General features: G+C 38.9%; 1 long non-coding RNA gene across 1 annotated transcript in view; it reads left to right on the forward strand.

Annotated features, from left to right (window-relative positions):
* Nucleotides 1–15,518, forward strand: part of LOC115939251 (uncharacterized) — a 30,247-nt gene extending 14,729 nt beyond the window's left edge. The window contains exons 3-5 of the long non-coding RNA XR_014145472.1: nt 5,501–5,639; nt 8,281–8,604; nt 14,353–15,518. This is a non-coding gene — a long non-coding RNA (uncharacterized LOC115939251). The remainder of the gene's footprint in view (nt 1–5,500; nt 5,640–8,280; nt 8,605–14,352) is intronic.
* The last annotated feature ends 324 nt before the right edge of the window (nt 15,519–15,842 follow it).

The raw sequence follows: 15,842 nt of genomic DNA on the forward strand, positions 1-15,842 counted from the left end.
TTTTTTTTAAAGATTTTATTTATTTATTTGAGACAGAGAGAATGAGAGACAGAGAGCATGAGAGGGAAGAGGGTCAGAGGGAGAAGCAGACTCCCTGCCGAGCAGGGAGCCCGATGCGGGACTCGATCCCGGGACTCCAGGATCATGACCTGAGCCGAAGGCAGTCGCTTAACCAACTGAGCCACCCAGGCGCCCAATGTATTAGCGTTTTTTAAGACAAAAACATCATGAGCTTTTGAGCACTTTGGCCGATGCCTACCCTTCACCCCTAAGTTTTCCAGGTCATCATGGTTACATTTTACTGTAGTGTCTTTGATCTCTTTGTCTTCTCAGTTGGGCAATGCAGATTTCCTCTAGATTTTTGTATGTTCCTACAAGCAGTTTGCTTTGCAATTCCCATCTCCCTTTCCAGAAACTAAGAAGAGACTTTGAGCTCATCCCTACAAGTTGTGCTGACAAGTAAATTATCACATGGCTACAGCATCATATACGCTTTAAGGACAAACCGACTTAGTCTCTAACTCTAGTACACCAATAAAACATTTCCAGCTACTTAAGCATCTTACTACTCCAGACTATATCTGATCCTGTTGTTTTCAGAGAGAGCTTTTTTTTTTTATATTATGATGTTTTAGGTACTTTTTAAAAAAGATTATTTATATATTTATGTATGTATGTATTTCTTTCTTTCTTTATTTTTGGGTGTGTGGCGGGGAGAGAGTATGCACGAGCAGGGGGAGGGGCAGAGAGAGAAGCAGACTCCCTGCTGAGCAGGGAGACTGACGTGGGACTCCATCCCAAGACCCTGGCATCATGACCTGAGCCAAAGGCAGCTGCTTAACCGACTGAGCCACCCAGGCACCCTTCTAGGTATATTTTTAATGGGCAACTCAAGAGACAGTATCTACCTAAGAATTCCCATTTTTAAGCCTAACGTATTCATTCCTGGTTGATATTCTTCTCATTGATTGTCCTAAATTAGGGTTACCAGATCTCCAGGATAATTCAAACAGGAATGGTCAGTTAAATTTGAACTTCACATAAAGAATGAATGCTTTTCGGGGCACCTGGGTGGCTCAGTTGTTAGGCGTCTGACTTCGGCTCAGGTCATGATCCCAGGGTCCTGGGATTGAACCTCGCATCTGGCTCCCTGCTCTGCGGGAGGCCTGCTTCTCCCTCTCCGATTCCCCCTGCTTGTGTTCCCTCTCGCTGTGTCTCTCTCTGTCAAATAAATAAATAAAATCTTAAAAAAAAAAAAAGGGGCGCCTGGGTGGCTCAGTTGGTTAAGCGATTGCCTTCGGCTCGGGTCATGATCCTGGAGTCCCTGGATCGAGTCCCGCATCGGGCTCCCTGCTCAGCGGGGAGTCTGCTTCTCCCTCTGCCCCTCCCCCCTCTCATGTGCTCTCTCTCATTCTCTCTCTCTCAAATAAAAAAAAAAAAAAAAAAAGAATGAATGCTTTTCTTTAAAGTATAAGTATACCCCATGCAATATTTGGGACTTACTCATACTAAGAAATTACTCATTCTCTATATGAAATTCAGTATACTGTGTTTTATTTTGCAATCATAAATGGGAATTTCTGCTTTGCAGCATCTCCACCCTTCAATCCCCAGAACTTCTGGGGTTCAGAGACCAAAGGTGGAGGAAGGGGAAATAAGAGTGGATACTTGGCTTTTATTATCAGGTCTTTGGTAATTTCTGGGGCTTTAAACTTCCTTGGAAGCCTAGAAAAGTGATACCTGAGGTATTCGGTGAAAGGAGAGGGACCCCAGCAATAAGGTAGCCCCAGGGATGAGATAGTTCCTCATGACACTGTTTACACATCCATTTAAATCAATATCAATTTATCCAGACCCCAGCAGGTCTGCAGCAATATATGCCGGTGAAGATGTGGTCCTTGAACTGTTCCATCTAGAGTCCATAGGTGGGTCATGCTGTACTTTATGCTGTCCTCACAGTGTATCTGGCTGAGGTTACTCATCATACTATTTCTGTTTAGTGAAATGGAATTCTGCCTGTAAGATGTCGGTATGACAAGGGAAAAGATTCATATTTCAGGATTCACAGCCTCTCCCCCTCCTCACCTTGAAAAAGAGAGTTTCTTTTCATTTGCTCTGTGTCCCTGGTCCCAGGATTGCATGGGACCAGGTTAATGCGTGAGGAAGGGTATTAATACAGCCAAGGCCAGTCCGATTGATCTCAGGAAGCAGCACGATGAGAAAATAACAGATGGAGAAGATGAGGGGGGTAGGCTGAAAAAGAATAGGGTGCTCTGTGTGTGGAAGGGGGCATGGGAGAGAGAGTGAGAAAGGGGGATTTTAGGGGAATATGACAGGAAAGAAGGAGGTCTGTAGGCAGTGTTCCTGCCGGACTCCATGAAACACCAGAGGAGAAAGAAAAGATTGGAAGTTGTGCCATGGGGTGTAAGATTCATCCCCCTCTTGGCATTTTTTGAGAGACTCTGGTTAATATTATTTTTATCTAATGGCTCTTGCTTTCACAGAGATTTCCTCTGAATGTGAGTGGTCTTGAAATACACCTGTATATATCCCGGCTTCTGCCATTTACACAACATGGGGAGGGAGGACAAAGCAGGGCAGTAAGGATCCAGTAAATTCTGATCAGACAGTTGTTGGGCAGCAAAACTGTAAAACTCGTACCTCATGATTTCATCATTATACCATTCCCTGGGAGGGGCTAAAACCGTTATTCCCAACAGGAACATTAAAAAATAAATCAACGCTATCTACTCATGTCTTTATGACATTATGGATTTTCTCTCTACCTTCCTCCCCTTTCCTCATGTAGCTAAGTACATGTGTGACATGATGTATATGTGACATATGAGCAGGAGAGAAATAAACTTATATTTTGGTCATGCAAGATAGAACTTACACTCCAAATTAATGTATTTTCCTTCCATCGTTGTCAACATGGATGCTGCAGTCCTTGCATCTGTGCATCATTTCCACACGTTGCATTGCGTTTGAACACCGCATTGTTCAAAAACATTGGGATCTCCTGTTTTGGCATAACCTTCAGAGTCGATGTCAGATAAAGTAATTTGGTATTGATAATAAAGATATCAAAGTAAATTATCTTCAGTAATGGGAAATCTTCATCCTTAAGGATGCATTTGACTTTTGGAAACAGCCAAGGCTAATTTGGAACACGCTTTGATGGATAAAGTACATAATCATAATAGATAACACTTCTGGGGGCGCCCGGGTTGCTCAGTGGGTTAAGCGTCTGACTCTTGGTTTCAGTCATGATCTCAGGGTCGTGGGATTGAGCCCTGTGTCGGGTTCTGCGTTCAGCAGGGAGTCTGCTTGAGATTCTCTCTCCCTCTCCTCCTCCCCCGGCCCTGCTCACGTGCATGCTCACTCGCGCTCTCTCTAAAATAAATCTTAAAAAAAAAAAGGAACTTTAAAAAAAAGATAACACTTCTGGATAAAAACAACATAGGAAAATTGATGAAACTTTTTGTATAGTTCATAAACTGAAAATAATTATAAAAATAAGGTAGTCTAAGTTATTTTTGAGGAATGGATTGAGTTGAAAAAAAGTATAATCTACTGAAAAACTATTTCAAAATAACCATTTGTTTGGAACTGTGTTTATTTTTTCATTCATCTATACATTCAACAGTAATTCAATAGACAGACCTTGAGGACCTACCCAGTCTTAAATGGTAGCTCTGAGAATACCAAGGGAAAAAAAAAAAGGAAAACTAGTTCTTGTCCTCAAAGAACTTCTAATTCTATAGAAAAATAGATATACAAACATGATTTTAGTATGCAGATCTTATCTGAAACCCTTGATGGGTTTTAGAATTCAGAATATTTCACATTTTTACAAGGTAATGGGAGGATATTCCAATCACTGGCTGCAGAACATTACCTAAAATTTTGTACCTTAAAACAAAATTTGTCTTTCTCATAAATCTATGTTTGGGGCAAGGCTTGGCATCAGCTTGTCTTTGCTTCACTCAGCCAACAAGTGGGGGCACTTGAGTGCCAAGGCCAGGCATCATCTGCAGTTAACTCATTCTCATGTCTGGTAGTTGATACTGGTTGGTCATTGATGAATACTGATGATGAATACAATGAATACATTGATGAATAATTGAGATCTTGGCTGGGGTTGTGGCCTAGAACAGCTACAGGTGGCCTCACTACGTGGCTGAGCTTCCTCACAACATGGTGGCTGAGTTCCAAGGGCAAGCATTTTGAGAGAGGAAAGGAAAATAGGCGGAAGCCATATCACCTTTTATGACCTAGCCTTGGAAGTCAAGCAGTATCACCTCCACTACTTTTATTCATAAAATCACTCCCATTTTCAAGAGGGGAGAGGGAAATAGACCTCTCCTCTTGATAAGTGGTAGAAGTTCTAGAAGAACTTGTGGGATGAGACATGTTGCAGTAGCCATTTTCGGAATGGTGCACATACTAGAGGTGCGTATACTATGTGTTACTTACCATTGCCAGTGGGGTCTGAGGCTTCAGTCTGCAATGAAACCCACTAATATTTCTGCAGCAAAGTTCATGAATATTAATACAAATTGGAATAAATTGAGATTATAAATATAAGTAGTTCCATTCAGGTTTTGTCACCAAATGAGTTACCAAAAATATTTCAGTTTTAAGAGATTTTCTGGATTTCAGACTTTCTAGTAGGTGGTTTTTGAGCTGTAATAATAAGTTGTGCTGATGGAGGCTATAGGTATCTACAATGCATCTAGAAGAAGAGACTACAGGAGAACTGCAGGAGTAAGAAATCTTCACAGACAGGTAGCTGAAAGTGGATTATTTAGGAAGGATGTTCCGAACGAAGAAACTCCAAAAGAATGGATGTCTGAGTGTGGAGAAAACCAAGATTTTCAAAATAGCTAGAGTATATACATTAGAGAACATGAAGGCCCAGATCATGAAGAGTCTTGGATGCCATATTAAGGAATTTGCATTTTATCCTATAGAGACAAAATGAAGCCAATTAAGGGTTTTAAGCAGGAGAGAGATGTGATCATATTTGCCCTTTGGAATGATAATTTTGGTGATAGACAGTAGATTGAGGGGGATGAGGATGGGGTTCTTCAATAGGCAACTAGAAGTGATGATCACCTGAAATAAAAGCAGGGAAGAATTGTGTTTAGCTGCCATTTCCTTTTGTGCTAAGATCAAAGTTAATCATGAAAACTGTGATGTGGAGAGGGAGAGGAGTTGTCAGATTGTCTTTTTTCTAATTAATATTTTTTATCCAAGTAGTGCCTGTATCTTCTTTACAATGTTAAATAGCACAAGACATAGAATAAAAGCCAATGTGCACTGTACCACATCCCATTACCCCAGTCTTACTCCTTAAAGGCTACCACTTTCACCCCTTTAAATGGTTCTTCTGGGATTTACCTCTATGATCTAAATAAGGGGCCTCATCTGCTGCAAGTAACAAAATAAGCCAATTTGAAAATATCTTAAATAGTAACACTTATTCTCACAACAGGAAGTCCAGACTGGACAGGCTTCAGACACCATATTTGCTTCCATCTCAGCTGGCTCCTCATCACGATCATAAGATCAATGCCTCTGTTCCAAGAATCACATGAAAAAACTCCATTGTAAGAAGAACGACCATTGTTCTTGTGAGTCTTTGGGTTTGTTTTGTTTTGTTTTGTTTCGTTTTTAGTTTATCAGCAAATAGTTTTTTTCCAGAAGCTCTGCAGCTCCCTTTCCCTCCTGTGTCTTTGGCTAATTTGGGTCACATGCCCTGTTTGAATTATCTGTGATCAACTTGGCATCACCACCACCCCTTCTAAAGTCTCCTTTGCTTTGAAGAGAAGCCAGGAGCTACATTTGCTAGATTCCCCTTTGTTGTATGGTCCCAGGCTGGAGTGTATTGATGACAGGCATCCTTGAGCCAAAGTAACGGAGAGTTCATTACTCTCCAGTCAGTTGCAGCCAGAATTGTGGAAACTTCAAGGCGAGTTTTGAAAACCACCTGCTTGAGCACTCCAAGTTGAGGTCAGTAGCGGTTTCTCTAACCATTGCTCCCTTAAGGCTTTTTTTGGGTTAAGCCACCAATTCCCTGTGTTAAAGCACTTTATAGCTAGACTGCAAAGAGTAGCTTCGGGTTTCCAGACTGATCTATGACCCTTCCTAAACATAGCACCGATGCAAGGGAAATGAATCACAACACTGACATAGACAAATCAGGATTTAGGTATGATTCCAGTATGGAGAACAATAGTAATATGGGGAAATTTGACTTCAAGGAATGGTAGTGTAGCTCGGTCAGGCTAATCTTCCCACAGGTAACAATGATAGAGTCTGGATGGGAATATTAAAAACCAACTATTTGAAGATATTTCACAGAGACTAGACGCAGGCAGGTATTGGAGAGGAGTCTACCTTTAAAAGATTGGAATTACACCATTGTGATTTTTGATTTGGAGTTTTTGCTCACAGTTGTTCACCAATCCATTACGTGGCTCAGAATGAAGCCTCCTGAATACTGGTGTCAGAATATAAAGTTCAGGACTGGAAGAGCAACTGGGGAGCTGGGAGGGCGTATCCTAGGAGGGAGGGGGTCATAGAGGTGGTGAACCCCAAATCTCCATATAAACTGCTCAAATTCTTGTCCAGCCACTGAAATATGCATCAGTAGGAGAGACTACATAGAGTACAGAGAAAAAGTGACCACTAGAAACTGAAAGAATTGAGCAGATATTTCAGGGTGTCCCCCAAAAACAGAGGAGACAGACTTAGGACTTTGAGTCCAGCCAATTTAATTCCCTAGTAGAACAAAAATTGCACTCTTCCGAGCAATATAATAGAATCCAGAATTTCTACAATGTTTAATTCCTAATGTCTAGTATACAATAAAAATGACCAAATGTGTAAAGAAATGGGAAAATATGACCCATATGCAAGGAGGAGAAAACAATCAAGGAAAACCAAACCTTACGTGGTACATAGTAGACAGAGACTTTAAAGCAGCTATTATAAATATGCATAAAGACTTACAGGAAAATGTAGTCTTGGTGAATGAACAGATGGAGAAACAGCCACAAAATAGAATTAAAAGTCCATTTTCGTGTGTTTGCGCTGCTCTAACAAAAACTCCATAGCCTGGGTGGCTTAAATAACAAACATTTATTTCTCACAGTTCTGGAAGCCGGGCAGTCCAGGATCAAGGCACCAATAGATCTGGTCTCTGGTGACGTACTGCTTCCTGGTTCATAGATGGTCACCTTCTCACTGTGTCCTTGCATGACAGAAAGAGTAAGGGAGCTCCCTGGGGCTTCTTGTAGGAGGGCACTAATAACATTCACGAAGACTCCATCTCATGACCTCATTACCTCGCAGGGGCCCCACGCCCTAATGCCATCACACTGGGGGTTAGGATTTCAACATGTGAATGGCAGGGAGGGACACATTCAGTCTATAGCAGACTCAAATGAAAATTCTAGGTGAAAAATACAGCAACTAAAAATGAAAAACTTACTAGATATGCTTAATGGCAGATTGGAGAATGCGCAAGAATCGGTGAATTTGAAAGCAGATAAATGGGAATTGTTCAGATTCAAGAAAAGGGAGAAAAGATAGAAAAAAATATGAATAGATTTTCAGAAAGCTATGGTTTCTGAAATTCAAGCAGTCTAATACATGTGATTAGAATACTAGAAGGAGCCAAGAGAGTAGGGAAGAAAAAATATTTGAAGAAGTAATGGCTGAAAACTTAGCCATTTGGTAAAAACACTAATGGATCCAAGGTCAGTGAAGCACAAGCAGAATAAATATAAAGAAAACAACACTAGGCACATGACCAACTGTTGGCATCTAAAGACAAAGAAAAAGGAGCCAGGAGAAAAATAAGGCCTATATTTTACTTAGAGAGAAATAATAATACAAATAAGGCAGACTTCTCCTGAGAAACATGGGAGACCAGAAGTCTGTGATACACACCCAGCTCACATTAGTGGAAAAACCCATTGGTCCAGCTGGGAGGAGTGCCGTCAGCAGACAACCTTCTGTTTTTAGCCCCTTTCGGGGGGATTGCCTCAGCTGTAGAGCACTGACTCACTTAAGATCAAGCCTCTTCCTGGGATACCTACAGCCAGGGGTTGATCAGTGCAGGACCTGACCTTCTTGGCCCAATGCAAGACGAATCTGAAGGGCCATTCTTGTTCCAGATCTCCCCCGGGCGTTGGCTGAGGCTACTATAGGACATGCATCAGAGCTCAGTTTTTCCTTCTGATTACTCTTGCTTCCTTCTTTCCACAGGTTTTGATACCAAGGAGACTCCTTAATAAACATTCTGCTGGCTAAATTCCACCTCAGAGTCTACTTCCTAGGAAACCCAACCCATGACAACGATTGAATAACACCTTTAAGTACTGAAATAAGTAAAGCTGTCAACCCAGCTTCTATATGCTACAAAATTATCTTTCAAAAATGAAGAAAAATAAAGATGTTTTCAGATGGACTAAAGCTAAGAATTGGTGTGTTGTGCTGTAAGAAATACTTAGGGGAATTCTTCAAGTGGGAGATGAATGACACCAGATGATAACTTGGATTCAATGGAAGGAATAAAGAGCACAGGAAATGGTAAGTATTTGGGTAAACATGAGAGAATGTACACATTTTCTTTTCTTTTTTTTTAAGATTTTATCTTTAAGTAATCTCTATACCCAAGGTGGGGCTTGAAATCATAACCCTGAGATCAAGAGTTACATGCGCCACCAACTGAGCCAGCCAGGCGCCACATGTACACATTTTCTTAATTTCTTGAAAAAGCATATGATTGCATAATGCAGCTTATAACACAGTATTGTGGAGTTTATAACATAAGTACGTATAATAGATATGACAAAAATCTCACCAAGTTGAGAGAGTGGTAAATAAAACTATGATATTCAAAGGTTGCTATATTTTATGTGAAGTAGTACAATATAAACTCTAAGTAGATTGTGGTAATATAAAGATGTAAATTGAAATCCTTGAAGTAACTACTAAAAATAATGCAAGATATATAGCTAAAAAGCTAACAGAAATTAAAATGGAATACTATGAAGTATTCAAGTAACCCGAAAGAAGGAAGGAAGAGAGGAAAAAAAATGAAGTGGACAACCAGAAAACAAATTGAGTGTGTTATTAATGTATATTAATGATCATGGGAGCTAGGCTTCTTATTGTCAGAGAAGGGAGTTATAAATGTAGAAAGTAGAATGAACTAGTCGTGTTGGAATTTACTTATGTAAGTAAATACATAAATATAGATATAATATGTGTATATATACGCATATATACCTGTGTTTATGTCCATGAATATGTATGTATATGTGGGTATCCATAGATACCCATAGATACACACAACTATATTATTTCTAGCTGTGACCACTGACAAGGTTTGAAAACATCAACTATGAGCATATTTAGAGGCCCAGTCTTGATTTCTGAAAATGCTTCTCAATGTAAAAGAACCAAGGCTTTTTGTTGAGAAATGACTGATTTGAGGACTGGAGTAGGGAATGTACAAAATGAGCCTGGAACATTTTGTGCACAAAAGTAAGGAAGTCCCTGAGGAATGATGGTGATTTGTTAAAGGCCATAGAATCCAGCTTGACTGGGCTTCCCACTGGTGAAATCTGGAACACTATGACTTCAAAATAAATAATAGTAACAAATTGTAAGCTGTTAAATAAAACAAGAATCCATGAGTCCACATTTGCCCTGAGTAAATATGTGAATAAATTGAAAGTTAGGTGAGGGAATAGGTATCTATATAGTCTTAAATTACCTCCTCGTGAAGCACTTATTGATTACAAAGGGAAAAAGTAACTTGATAGTGGGAGAAGCCTGGCAGACACCATCTTAATCAAATGAGCCAAGGCAACATCCCTAGTAATGGGACAAACTGAAATCAGAACCACCTGCTAGAACATAACGAGAAGAACACACAAAACATCACTTGCGCGATAACTCCTGTTGAAGATTCATAAGCTGAATCTAATAGTGAGGAAACAGCAGAGAAACCCAAATTGAAGGACATTATACAAAATAACTGTTCTGTAATCTTCAGAAAATTGTCAAGGTCATGAAAATCAAGAAAAGACCAAGGAGCTATTCCAGATAGAAAGAAACAAAAGAAACGTGACAAGTAAATGCAGTGTATTATCCTGGACCAGCTCCTTTTGCTATTAAGATTGTTACTGGAACAATTGGTGAAACTTAAATGTGGTAGAAGAATTAAATAGTACTGTATTAATGTTAATTTCCTCACTTTGATGATGGTGTTGTGATTATGCAGGAGACTATCCTTGTCTTTAGGAAATATACACTGAAGTATTTGAAAGTGAGGAACATGATATTAGCAACTTCTCTCAACTGGTTTAGGAGGAAGAGTACTTTGCACTGTACCTGTAACTTTTCTGTAAGTTTGAGATTGTTTCCAAAATAAACAAATACCCACTTAGGAACAAAACCCACAAGACACCATTAGAATGGTTAAAATAAATTAGAAAGGATGATAGAAATGTTGAGAGGAGGGTGAAAAGCAATGAGAACTCTCATAAATTGCGGATGTAATTAAAATTATACAATCACGTTGGAAAGGTTTGGTAGCTTCTTATAAAGTTATCCCTTCCTTTGAGCCAGCAATCCCACTCCTAGGTATATACCCAAGAGAAATGAAAATGTATGCCAACACGGATAGTTGGACAGGAATACTTGTGGCAGCTCTCTTCCTAATAGCTAAAATCTGGAACAAAAGACCTATCGGTAAGAAAATGGATTTTAAATTTTTGATATAATCATACAGTGTGATATTACTCAGTGATCAAAATGTACTATTTATACATGTAACAGTATGGGTGAATTTCATAGACATTATGCTGAGTGAACAAAACTGGAGTACATACTGAATGATTCCATTTATGGAAAGCTTTAGAGGAGGCAGAACTACTTTATGATAGAAAAAACTCAGAACAATTACTGCCTTTGGTGGGATTAACTAGGAAGGGACACAAGGGATATTTGGGGGGTAGGTAGATGTTCTATGTCTTGATGGAGTGTGGATTACACAGGTGTATCAATTAATCTAAATCATAGACTGTTGACATAGACAATCCTAAGGAATCTACAAAAAAAAGATGAGAATTTAGCAAGGTTGCAATATACGAATTTACAATTCAAAAATCAATTTTAACTTTATATACTAGCAGCAAACAATTGGAAATGAAAATAAATTTTTTTTTAAGGGAGAGAGTGCATGCACAAGCAGTGGGAGAGGGGCAGAGAAAGAGGGAAAGAATCCTAAGCAGACTCTGAGCTGAGCAAGGAGCTGATATGGGGCTTGATCCCATGACCCTGAGATCATGACCTGAGCTAAAATCAAGAGTCAGACGCTTAACCAACTGAGCCACCCAGGCACCTTGGAAATGAAAATTTTAAATTCCATTTACAGTAATGTCAAATTTAACAACATTTAGGAAGAATTTAGCAAAAGATATGCAAGACCCCTATCCTGGAAACTACAAAATTCCTTTGAGAAAAAAAAAAAATCTCCAGAAATGGAGAGAGATACCATATTGAAGAATTGGAAGACCCAATATTGCCAGTGTGTCACTTCTCCCCAAATTGATTTCAATCCAACCAGGCGTTTTTGTAGAAATTGACTAGACAATTATATTTTCGTAGAATTGCAAAGGACTTAAAATATTCAAAGCATTCTTGAAAAAGAACAACATTAAAGGTGTTCCTCAATTGTTTAGTGATCATGGGCTGTCCTTTTACCTACAGAAATAGGTATTAAAAAATAATAATTAGAAGCTTAATGTGTATGAATAGGGCTGTTGTCTGGTGGGCTTCGCTGGAGGGTAATTGTCAGACACATAGTTGTTTTATAGGAATACCACCAAATGCAAATGTCTCTGCACATTTTCTCCAGGAGGATAGGGGTAGGTGAAGGGTGGTGGTGTGGTGCAGTGGTGGTTGGTGGTACACGCTTGGGAGATGATAGTGGGAAAAGGGACCTTGGATGGTATCATTCACTATGCAGACTTTCATGTAAAAATGTTTCAGGGACATTTCTTCATTGCCTTCCACCACAATGTTTAGTGTCCATGGCCAGAGTGTAGGGTTAAACTTCTCCAAAAATACAGTGAACCTCTTATCCCTTCTGTGGGTTGGTAGACGAGTTTATGGAGTATTGGAGAGATTTTTTCATAGACACTTTAATCCCATTCTCACACCCACCTTCTGTCTTATTTGGTGCCTCTAATGTCCAGGCCTTCCCAGGGTTCTTTTAGGTGAATTGGATTGCTTCTTGTTGGCATGCTATTGCCAACAAGTCTGGATGTGGGTTTTTTTAACTTTCTCCTGTCTTGCTAAGAAAATTTCCACTCTATCATCTGTTTTCCATTTTCCAAAATTTCATTGATAATACTTATCTGTTGTTTCCTTCCCTTTCCTTCTCTCTCTCTCTCTCTTTTTTTTTTTTGTGGCTTTGCATTTTTTTAATTCTTTACTATTATTTTTGTTTGGTTTCAGGAGTGAGCAGGTAAAAATACTTCTTTAATTTGATCTTTAGTTTAATCTACCATGAAAAATTAGAAATCCTTCTGAGCTTTCCTAAAAGGTACTATAATTTGGAGCGGTAGAGAGTTGAGGGGAGGGTATCACAATTGGTGAGAGATGCTGCAGATGGAGAGAGGGGACAAATACAAAAAATATGTAGATATCATTTTTTAACCCAATCCTATTACTTTATATTCTTGACTATATAGCCCCAATTAACCTAAGTATTTAATCATTCTACTATACAAAGAATGTAAAAAAATTTTCTTTCTGCACAAACACATATGGATTATTGTAAAATAATATGTTTTACTGCTGCTCAAAAATCAATTCTTCCTCAACAGAATATTAGCAAATCAAATCAAACAATGAATAGAAAATGATACACCACAACCAAGTGGGATTTATTCCAGTTACACAAGGCTAGTTCAACATTTGAAATCAGTTAATGTAATCCATCACATCAACAGGCTAAAGAAGAAAAATTATCTGCATATTGATAGATGCAGAAAATCTGACACTTATTCATGGTAAAAACTCTCAAAAACTAGGAATGGAGGGGAACTTCCTTAACTTTATAAAGAATATTAAAAAACCTACTCAACATTATACTTAATGTTGAGAAACCAGATACTTTCCTAATTGATTGGGAACATGACAAAAATGTACTCTTTCGCCATGCCTATTCAACCTCATACTTGAAGTCATAACTAATGGAATAAGACAAGAAAAGGGGGGAAAGATAAACAGGTTGAGAAGGAAGATATAAAACAGTCTTTGTTGCAGATGACATGACTGTCCATGTAGAAAATCTCAAAGAATCAACAACAAAAAAATACCAGAAACTAAGTGGTCATAGCAAGGTTGCAAGATACAAGGTTAATATATAAAAGTCAATTGAGGGGCACCTGGGTGGCTCAGATCATTAAGCGTCTGCCTTCGGCTCAGGTCATGATCCCAGGGTCCTGGGATCGAGCCCCACATCGGGCTCCTGGCTCAGCAGGGAGCCTGCTTCTCCCTCTCTCTCTGCCTCTCTCCCTGCTCATGCTTTCTCTCTCTCTCTGTATCTCTGTGTCTCAAATGAATAAATAAAATCTTAAAAAAAAAAAGTTGGGGCGCCTGGGTGGCTCAGTCGTTAAGCGTCTGCCTTCAGCTCAGGTCATGATCCCGAGGTCCTGGGATCGAGCCCCGCATTGGGCTCCCTGCTCTGCGGGAAGCCTGCTTCTCCCTCTCCCACTCCCCCTGCTTGTGTTCCTTCTCTCGCTGTGTCTCTCTCTGTCAAATAAATGAATAAAATCTTAAAAAAAAAAAGTCAATTGACTTTTTAGGAACTAGCAATAAGCAAGTGGAATTTGAAATTAAAAACATAATACTATGTGCATTAGCACCAAAATTGAAATAGAGATCAAAGAAGATCTAAGTGATTGGAGAGAGAGTCCATGCATATGGGTAGGAATATACAGTATGTCAAGATGTCAGTTCTTTTCAACTTCATCTATAGATTTAATGCAATCCTAATCGAAGAATAGAGAGCCCAGAAATAAATCCACACAAATATAGTCAAGTCATCTTAGACAAAGTAGCAAAAGGCAACTTAATGGATAAATAATAGTCTTTTCACCAAATGGTGCTTGAACAACTGGATACTCACATGCAAAAAATGAATCTATACACTATTCACAAAAAGTAACTCAAAATGAATTATAAACTTAAATATACAGAACTCGTAGAAGATAAAATAGAAAATCTACGTGACTGGTTTTGGTGATGACTTTTCAGATAAAGCACCAAAAGCATGATCCATGAAAGAAAAAATTGATATGTTGGACTTCATTAAAATTAAAAAAACTTCTCTGCAATGGACACTGTTCGGAGAATGAAGTAAGCCAAAAATTGAGAGGAAAATCTTTGCAAAATACATATCTGATAAAGGACTGGTATCCAAATATGTAAAGAACTCTTAAAACTCAGTAAGAAAACGAACAGCTCAATTTTTTTAATGGACAAAAGATCTGAACAGTCATGTCACCAAAGAAGATACACAAATGGCCAATAATTACATGAAGAGGTGTTCAACATCGTATATCAAAAAGGAATTGCAAATTAAAACAATAAGAGGGGCGCCTGGGTGGCTCAGTCGTTAAGCATCTGCCTTCGGCTCAGGTCATGATCCCAGGGTCCTGGAATCGAGCCCCGCATCGGCCTCCCTCCTCAGCGGGAAGCCTGCTTCTCCCTCTCCCACTCCCACCTCTTGTGTTCCCTCTCTCGCTATCTCTCTCTCTGTCAATAAATAAATAAAATCTTTAAAAACAACAACAACAAGATACCACTATACATCGCTATACATCTATTAGAGTGGCCAAAATCCAAAACACTGATAACACCAAATGCTACTGAGTATGTGGAGTAATAGGAACTTGGTGGTGGGAACATGAAATAATACAGTGAGTTTGGAAGACAATTTAGCAGGGGGTTTTTTTGCGTTTTGTTTGTGTCTGGTTTGTATTTTTTATAAAGCTTGAACATACTCTTACCATATGATCCAGAAGTCATGCTCCTTGGTATTAAATGAGCTGAAAATTTAACATTCACACAAAAATCTGCACACTGTTTATAGCAGCTTTATTCATGATTGCCAAAACTTGGAAGCAAACAAGATGTCTTTCAGTAAGTGAATGGATAAATGGACTGTGGTACATCCAGACTGTAGAATATTATTCAGTGATGAAAAATTAATGAGCTATTAAGCCACGAAAAGACACGGAGGAGACTTAACTGCATATTGCAAAATGAAAGAAGCCAATCTGAAAAAGCTACATAGTGCATGATTCCAACTATGTGACATTCTTGGAAAGGCAAAACTATGGAGAAAATAATATCAGTTGTTTCTAGGGATCAGAAGGTGGGAGGAAAGAATGACTAGGTGAAGCACAGGGATTCTTAGGTCAATGAAACTATGATACTGTAATGGTGTATATGTCATTATACATTTGTCAAAACCCATAGAATATACAACACAAAGTGTGAACCCTACTGTAAATTTGGACTTTAGATAATCATAATCTATCAATATTGGCTCATCAGTTCTGACAAATGCACTATACTAATGCAAGGTGTTAACAATGGAGGAAACGGGGCAGAGGGGAGAGGGGGTATCTGGGAACTCCGTACGCTCTGCTCATTTTTCTATAAACCTAAAACTGCCCTAAAAAGAAAGAAAGTCTATTATTTTACATATGTATACATATTTTTTTACGTAAACTACACCC

Source organism: Leptonychotes weddellii, chromosome 5 (assembly GCF_054177405.1).
Source record: "Leptonychotes weddellii isolate Sample4059 chromosome 5, ASM5417740v2, whole genome shotgun sequence".
NCBI classification, from domain to species: Eukaryota; Metazoa; Chordata; class Mammalia; order Carnivora; family Phocidae; genus Leptonychotes; species Leptonychotes weddellii.